Source organism: Kryptolebias marmoratus, linkage group LG2 (genome assembly GCF_001649575.2).
Source record: "Kryptolebias marmoratus isolate JLee-2015 linkage group LG2, ASM164957v2, whole genome shotgun sequence".
Taxonomy (NCBI): Eukaryota; Metazoa; Chordata; class Actinopteri; order Cyprinodontiformes; family Rivulidae; genus Kryptolebias; species Kryptolebias marmoratus.
In genome coordinates, this window is record NC_051431.1 from 28,912,568 (window position 1) to 28,921,122 (window position 8,555).

Below are 8,555 nucleotides of genomic sequence, written 5' to 3' on the forward strand. Positions count from 1 at the left end.
CTTTTTACTTCCTCAGCTTGTTTTAAAGTTATAATACACTTTCCTAAAACCTGCAGATGTGTTTAACACACTTTCTGTAACCCAGCAGTGATCAGCAAGTTAAATTTCCTATATTTATGATCAATACAAAAGAAAAAGGTCACTAAAATGTCTTCATAATTGCTTACTAATGGTAACAAAAATCTAATCTCTTACGGACATTTACACACTGTAAACAGTCACTGTTACAGCAGTCAGGACAACAAAAAGTTTAGTTATGGTGAGAATTTGAAAACACAAAAATAATTTATACACTTAAATTTAAATTTGATTAGTGACATATTGTCTGGAATATTAGTTGATTTACAAGATCAGGGTAAAGCAAACCATGCTGTGTGTAACTACTGTATGTCACCAGTGGTGCTTAGTGCATTTTCAGAGTATTTGTTCCTGTTTATCTACAAAAGTTCTCAGAATCATAGAGAGTATAGAGTTTAAATACTTCTTAAGACTTCTAAAGATCAAAAATAGTGAAGAAGTGGAAGCAGACAATTCCAACATTAAATGTTCATGTTTGGAGTTTCTAAAGAGCTCTCAAAAAATTGGTCAAATTGTTTCATTTTTTTGACATATTAGCTAGGGCTGGAATTACCTGCATTATTTTGATTAATTAATTACAGGAAATATATTGTTAAAATATAAAACAAACAAAAAAAAAATGCATGTAGTTGCCTTTTTCTCAGTTCTCTAATTTCTGACACACAGGTAACACTGATGCACACACTCCAGCTTAGTAGGTGACAGTATTGTACCTGTAGTTCATTTGCCAGGCTCAAAGAAGATGCACAGAATGCATTAAGTGACGTCAGCACACATGAAGGTTTGGTGAACAGTAATAGAAGATACCTTTGTGGAAAAAAAAAAAAAAATTACGTAGTGATCATACTTATGGGTTTTAAAAGTAATTGATCGACATCTCTAGCAATTATTACTGTTAAGCACTTTAAACTGCCTTGTTGCTGAAAAGTGCTGTATAAATAAATTTGATTTGATTTATTAACAAGTTTGTTATCATGCTGCAAACAGTAACCTTTCTAGTTCTTTTAAGTATTTATTTTATTTAAGAGAACAATAAACGTTACAAGGGTTATTTATATGTAAAAGTTTTCCAGTCAGAACCAATGATAAATATAGATGTTTCAATTCTGAAAGTTCAACTATGGAATAGTCTTAGTTATGAGTTGAAATCTAAGAAATCAATATTTGGGTTTAAAATAGATTTGAAATTTAAGGTAATTATGAATTATAATGTTGGGTGATATTTGTTGTGAAGCACACATACATTTGCATAGTCACATCAATGTTTTTCGGTTGAGAAAACTTAACAAACAGGATCATGCAAAAGTGTAGAGGCTTAATATTAGCTAATGTTGTGTTCTTTCACACCAGTATGTCATTTTTGTATAAGAGTTGCTTTATAAGCCTGATAAGCTATTTAAAAAGGGTTCGTCATTTGGCTAACTATTAGCCTAACCTGTAAGAAAACTTGAGCTCTTTTCTCCATACTCTCTTCTCTATAACTATGTTATGGCTGATCAGGTTTTAACTACTGATAACTATTTGATAGAACATCACTTCAAAAATTACTAGATTATCCCAGATTGTATTGGTACAAAGACATAATAAACCAATTCAGCTAAATTTAGGCCACAAATTGCATACATTGACAAATGCTCTACTGGACAAATCACATTGTTCTTGAATCCTTGCAAACTGGTTAATCTTTGCATTCCTAATGTCCACCATTTTGAGTTAACAGGCTCTTAAGCATTGGCAGTCTCACAATGATACAGTCAATTTTAAAATGTACAACTGTAGTTGGATGACTCTACAGATGTCAGGGAAAATTATTACTCTAAATAAATGCCTGAAATCTTAATTGAGCATTCATTACTAGACTATTCTTTAGAAGTGGGCTGGTGAATATAAACAGAACCAAGGGTGGAGAAGAAATGGGAACATGGCTGCTGAACGGTCCATCAGAACTTGAGAAATCTCTCTACAGTGTTTGGCTTGGGCATTATTGTTGTGTAATATAAAACTGAACCAGTTAAATACATTTTTCATCTTCCCTTCATGAGAATTTGATTGGAATTGCTTCTATGTTTGACTTTTTTAAAAAGGTCCTTGGCAACTCTAATGATTATACAGAAAGCAACCTGTACTCGTTTATTGTGCTGTACTTGTGTAGAAAGGAAAACATTCTGCTTCCCACTGCTGTCCTAGAAAAGTCTGAGCTGCTTTGTGAATTCTGTTTGAAGTCACAGCTTGACAGCTTCATTTGTGAAGTGTCTCAATTAGGCAGAATATTTCTGCCGACATTTCTCGACTCCCAGCCTGTCTCTCACTAGAACATGAAAGCCTGAGCTTAAGGAAGTCATCACACACCTCGACAGAGAGAGACCGACACACACATGCATGTACACACACTGATGCAAACACTAAAAATAGAGGCAGCTATCTTACTAATGCTGGTTAATGCTCCTCAGCCCAGACAGTTGAATTTGCATATCTTTAATGTGCTTTTTCTTCTCTCTTCTCTCCCTCTCTGCATTTTCCCTTTTTCTCTCTAAATCTTTCTGTTTTGTGTGAAACTGTCTAGTTTCTCATTGGAATTCTCAGGAGAGCTTGCAGTGCATACTGGGAGGGAGCTTTTTGTATTAGAAAAGTAAGAAAAAAAGCAGGCTAAAAAGATTTGAACAGTTGTGGTAATTAGAGATTTTGGATGTGTGAGACAACCCCACCACCCACTCCACCTTCCTCTCACATTTTCTGTCTCTCTCAGGTCTTTCATGGCACTGTAATGGTCTCCATCTGGTCTGCGACAGGGGAAAAGAAAGGTATTGAGTCTCTGGGTGGTATAGCATAGCCATCTGAGCCAGGCCACTCCCACATCTCTAGGGCCTCCTCTCAACTGTCCCAACTGACCAGACATTGGGTCTGGATAAATGCCATGACCCCATGTCAATAATATTAACAACAATAAATCCTGGATGCTTATTTCATTAAACTTGTTTGAGAATTAAGTTAATAGTAAGCCATGTTGTCAGCTACTAAGCTGAGTAAGAATTTTAGCATGCAGTTCAGGTATGCTTTATTGCCATTTTAAAGCATGACATTACCCTGTTAAAGAGCAAAGAGTACCTAGCCTTAAAACTTACACTATCATACACTGAACAAACTTCTTTCTCTGGAGTTTGATCACAGACAGCTGGTACTGTCTTACCATGATTTATCTGCTGATCTGTTCCCAAAATGGGAAAACACCACAAACAACCATCAATACTGCTATATTGTAAATTCCTCTGTAATATATCAGTTTGATTAAATCAAGGCTTCACTTTTCGTCATATGGAAGATTCAACTGATATTTATATGTATTTTGTCATTCGGATATCATCTGTGTGTACTTGTACGCATAGTGGTTCTGATACAACCAGTACAAATCCCACTTTACGGCAGTGATATTCATCTTTCAGTTGACTGGTCAGGTGGTAGAGGAGGAGCAATGTCAGCTGTGTGGAGAGCCCTGAGAATATACAAATCTGATCCCAAGCTTCCCAACAATCTCACCACTCAGTACCAGCAAGAGGTTGAAGGCCTACATCATTATCATCATTGAGGTAAAAAAAGGCATTATTGAAAAGCCTGAGAGCAGTGAAGGCCTTATCGTCCCAGAAAAGCCCAGTCGACAAGTCAGCCAGCTGCCACCCAATAAGTTAGCAGCGAGCCAATCCCACCAGGCTGGCCACCACCTTTAATCTACATTTTAAGGAGAGAGGATGAAAGGGGAAAATGAATATATCTGTGCTTTTTCGATTTTTACACCATGGGAAGAAGCTACTTAACAAGCTGCTAAATGAATAGAATTTGCTGACACAGTCAAAGGACGGTGCTAACCTAATGCTAAGCTAAAACAGTGACTTTTTGCTATGTCTTCATTGGTGCTGTTGCAAACTGGATGTCTTGATGAGGTGAGTGACAGCAACTCTGCCCGTTGTCTTATTGCTTTGGTAATATTTTTATATTTCAGCTTTTAGCAATGTTATTGGATAGGAATAGTTTTGAAAACATTGTTCTAAAAATGATGGTGAAAATGATCTTTAAACTTGACGATTGTCTTTTTAGTTGGGTAGGGAGGCATTGGAACAAATCTTTTTAGTTTTCTTTGTTGATTTTTAAAATGTGTTCAAAATATACAACATATAAATCACCTGTTTGAATAAATAAATTTGTAATGAAAGGTTCTATTAAGGGGCCAAAGGGGTCGGGTGCAATGTGGGGATGGGTAGTGGCCAAAGGCAGGGATCTTGGTGGTCTGATCTCCGGCTACAGAAGCTGGCTCTCGGGACGTGGAATGTTACCTCTCTGGTGAGGAAGGAGCCTGAGCTGGTGTGTGAGGTTGAGAGGTTCCAGCTGGAAATAGTCGGGCTCACCTCATTGCACGGCTCTGGCTCTGGAACCAGTCTCCTTGAGAGGGGTTGGACACTCTTTCAGTCTGGAGTTGCCCACGGTGAGATGCGCCAAGCAGGGGTGGGCATACTTGTTGCCCCCCGTCTTGGTGTCTGTACGTTGGGGTTTACCCCGGTGAACAAGAGGGTAGCCTCCCTTCGCCTACATGTGGGGGGACGGGTCCTGACTGTTGTTTGCGTTTATGCGCCGGACAGCAGTTCAGATTACCCACCCTTTTTGGAGTCCTTGGAAGGGTTACTGGAGGGTGCCCTTCCTGGGGACTCCCTTGTTCTGCTGGGGGACTTCAATGATCACGTGGGCAATGACTGTGAGACCTGGAAGAGTGTGGTTGGGAGGAACGGCCCCCCTGATCTGAACCCGAGCGGTGTTCTGTTGTTGGACTTCTGTGTTCATTATGGATTGTCCATAACGAACACCATGTTCAAACATAAGGGTGCCATATGTGCTCTTGGCACCAGGACACCCTAGGTCGCAGTTCAATGATCGACTTTGTTGTCGTTTCATCTGATCTGCGGCCGCATGTTTTGGACACTCGGGTGAAGAGAGGGGCGGAGCTGTCAACTGACCGCTACCTGGTGGTGAGTTTGCTCCGATGGTGGGGGAGGATGCCGGTCAGACCTGGCAGGCCCAAACGTATTGTGAGGGTCTGTTTGGAACATCTGGTGGAGTCTCCTGTTAGGCGGAGCTTTAACTCCCACCTCCGGGAGAACTTCAAACATGTTCCGGGGGAGGCGGGGGACATTGAGTCCGAGTGGGCCATGTTCCGTGCCTCCATTGTTGAGGCAGCTTATCGGAGCTGTGGCCGCAAAGTGGTTGGTGCCTGTCATGGCAGCAACCCTAGAACCCGCTGGTGGACACCGGCGGTGAGGGATGCCGTCTGGCTGAAGAAGGAGTCCTATCGGGCATTCTTGGCCTCTGGGACTCCAGAAGCAGCTGACAGGTACCGGCAGTCCAAGCAGCATGTGGCTCGGGTGGTTGCTGAGGCAAAAACCCGGGCATGGGAGGAGTTCGGAGAGGCCATGGAGAAAGACTTCCGCACAGCCTCGTGGAAATTCTGGTCCACCATACGGCGTCTCAGGAGGGGAAAGCAGTGCAGCACCAACACTGTTTATAGTAAAGGTGGTGTGCTTCTGACCTCGACTCGAGACGTTGTGCGTTGGTGGACCGAATACTTCAAAGACCTCCTCAATCCTACCGGCACATCTTCCATTGAGGAGGTGGAGCCTGGGAGCTTTGGGTCGGGCTCTCCAATCTCCGGTGCTGAGATCACTGAGGTGGTTAAAAAGCTCCTCGGTGGCAAGACTCCAGGGGTGGATGAGATTTGTCCGGAGTTCCTTAAGGCTCTGGATATTGTAGGGTTGTGTTGGTTAACGCGATTCTGCAATATTGCGTGGACATCGGGGGCAGTTCCCCTGGATTGTGTGGAGAGTGTGTTCCAACTACAGAGGGATCACACTCTTAAGCCTCCCTGGTAAGGTCTATTCGGGGGTTCTGGAGAGGAGGGTCCGTTGGATAGTCGAACCTCGGATTCAGGAAGAGCAATGTGGTTTTCAAAATTCAATTCAATTCAAAAATACTTAATTAGTCCCAAAGGGAAATTAAATGTTGTTGTAGCTCATAATCCTGGTTTTGTTAAAGAGTTGATGGCTGTGGGCAGGAAGGGTCTCTTCTAGCGGTCTGTCCCGATGTGTCCTCGGTCCTGGTGTCCTCAAAGAGCCCCACCAGGTGAGCCTCGCTGGCCTCCTGCGGGGCTATGATGGCCACGATCTGGAAGCTCAGGTTGGACTTGAAGTCCTGGGTGATCTCTCAGACCAGGTGCTAGAAGGGCAGCTTCCAGATGAGCAGCTCGGTGGACTTCTGGTAGTGGTGGATCTCCCTGAAAGCAACGGTCCTGGGCCTGTAGAGATGAGGCTTCTTCACTCCGCCAGCGGGGCGCTCCAGTGGGCGGCTTTGTTGGTTAGCTGCTTTCTGGGAGCTTTACCTCCGGTGAATATATGGGCACTCTGCTTGGTTTTGGCCATGACTGGAATTCAGGGTTCTTCACATTGTTGTCATGGTTATGCATCACAACAAAATGTCCAAAAGTAAAAAGTCTTTAGTAAAAATCCTTCCAGCTGCACAGCATCCGATACCAGAGCAAGTAATCATCCAAAAAAGTGATTAACATCCAGAAAAAAAGAGGAATAATGTTTTCAAAAGCAATATCTCAGAATGAATGGAACAGAGCTACTCCAACATGCAGCCACCTTGAGCAGCGCAATTCCAGAAAAATTCTAGAATTCTAGACCAGAACGAATTCTAGAATTGGAACACTGTTCCAGTGGAACACTGGACCAGCTTTATACCCTCAACAGGGTCCTTGAGGGTTTATGGGAGTTCGCCCAACCACTCTACATGTGTTTTGTGGACTTGGAGAAGGCGTTCGACCGTGTCCCTCTGGGAATCCTGCGGGGGGTACTCCGGGAGTATGGGGTTAGCTTTTGTTCAATTGCATTAGTTAATTTACAAATAAGATATAACTTAGATTGAAAATATACATTCCATTAAAAAAACTTTTACATTTTTACAGCAGGAGGGTGTCTCCCCTGTGTGGTGCACAAAGGACAATAAATTAAATAAAAAGCCTTATAATTTATTATACATTAGAAAATAAAACATGTCCACACATGATATTTAAAATACTTAAAGAGAATAAATTGCCGTTTTATTGCAGACCATTCCACAGTGCTCAACTTGTTCCATAACAAAAAAACACTGAACAAACCAAGAAACAGCTGGTAGTAAAACTCTTTAATGACCTGCCTTTCTCTGGTTCACTGTTCATTTTTGTGGCTACAGTGAGATAGTTCTTCCTCAGTGAGATATAGGATGGCATAAACATGACTTTAAAACAATAGAAGGTATGAATATATGTCAGACTTCTGTTAAAAAGAAGTTCAGGTGTCATGAGGTTCTGCTGTTGGTCAGTAATTCACCAGAGGGATGGACTACAAAAGGAGGTTCCCAGTTTAGCTGCTATGATGAGCTGAAAGTCTGAGTTTTCAGAAACACAGATGAGGATTTCTTTAAGTCTGGTTAGATCACCATGGTAACAGAGGCTGAACTCATCACCTGCTCCATAGCTGGGGCCTTATTTGCAAAGACTTGCGTGGATTTTCTACTGAAACATAGCGTGAACTTACAATGAAAGAACAAATGAAAACATTCAGGTGCATTAAACTTTGCCTATGCCTAAATCCAAGCATGTTTCTCTTGTACAATACAATCAGTGTGGAACTGTGCACACTTGAGACACCTTCCCTGACACGCTTCCATTTAAATATACAAATAGATGTAAATATGTCCTGCGTGTGTGATTTTCCTCTCTGCATGCAAATCATGATTACATACAGGAAAATAAGAAATAAAATGTGAGTCAGAGATGTTACTAAATAAGGTAGTGGGGTGTAAAAATGTTGTGTTTGACTCTTTGTCCTCTGACATTAGTGTCGAGCGTAAACAGGTGTGACAGCATGTGAAACTGCAGTGGTCAGAGCAGTGCACACCTGCAGAAGTTACAAATAGGGTAAAAAGTCAGACATAGTTGAAATAAAACAAAGATTAGCTGCCCAACATCTTTCAACCAATAATGAAAGACTGTTACAATCCTTCTTTGTTTAAGCTTATTTCAGTCTACATGCAGCTTCTTAGTGATGCACAGCATAAATATTACTTATTGCGAGTGGATTCAAGTTTGCAAACTTAGTTTTCCAACTATTTCTTGTGCTGAAAATTATGCAAGTAAACCTAAAAAATTCTGGTTAATGGGAGGATTTTTACTCAAGATTAAAACCCTTACCCTCACATCCTGAATAAAACTTTTATAGTTAAATTTGTCAATTATAATGCTGAAATTTATTCAACACCTACATACAGGACACTGACTGACTTAAGATGATGGCCATCCATCCATCCATCCATCCATCCATCCATCCATTGTCTTCCGCTTATCCGGGGTCGGGTCGCGGGGGCAGCAGCCTAAGCAGGGAGACCCAGACTTCCCT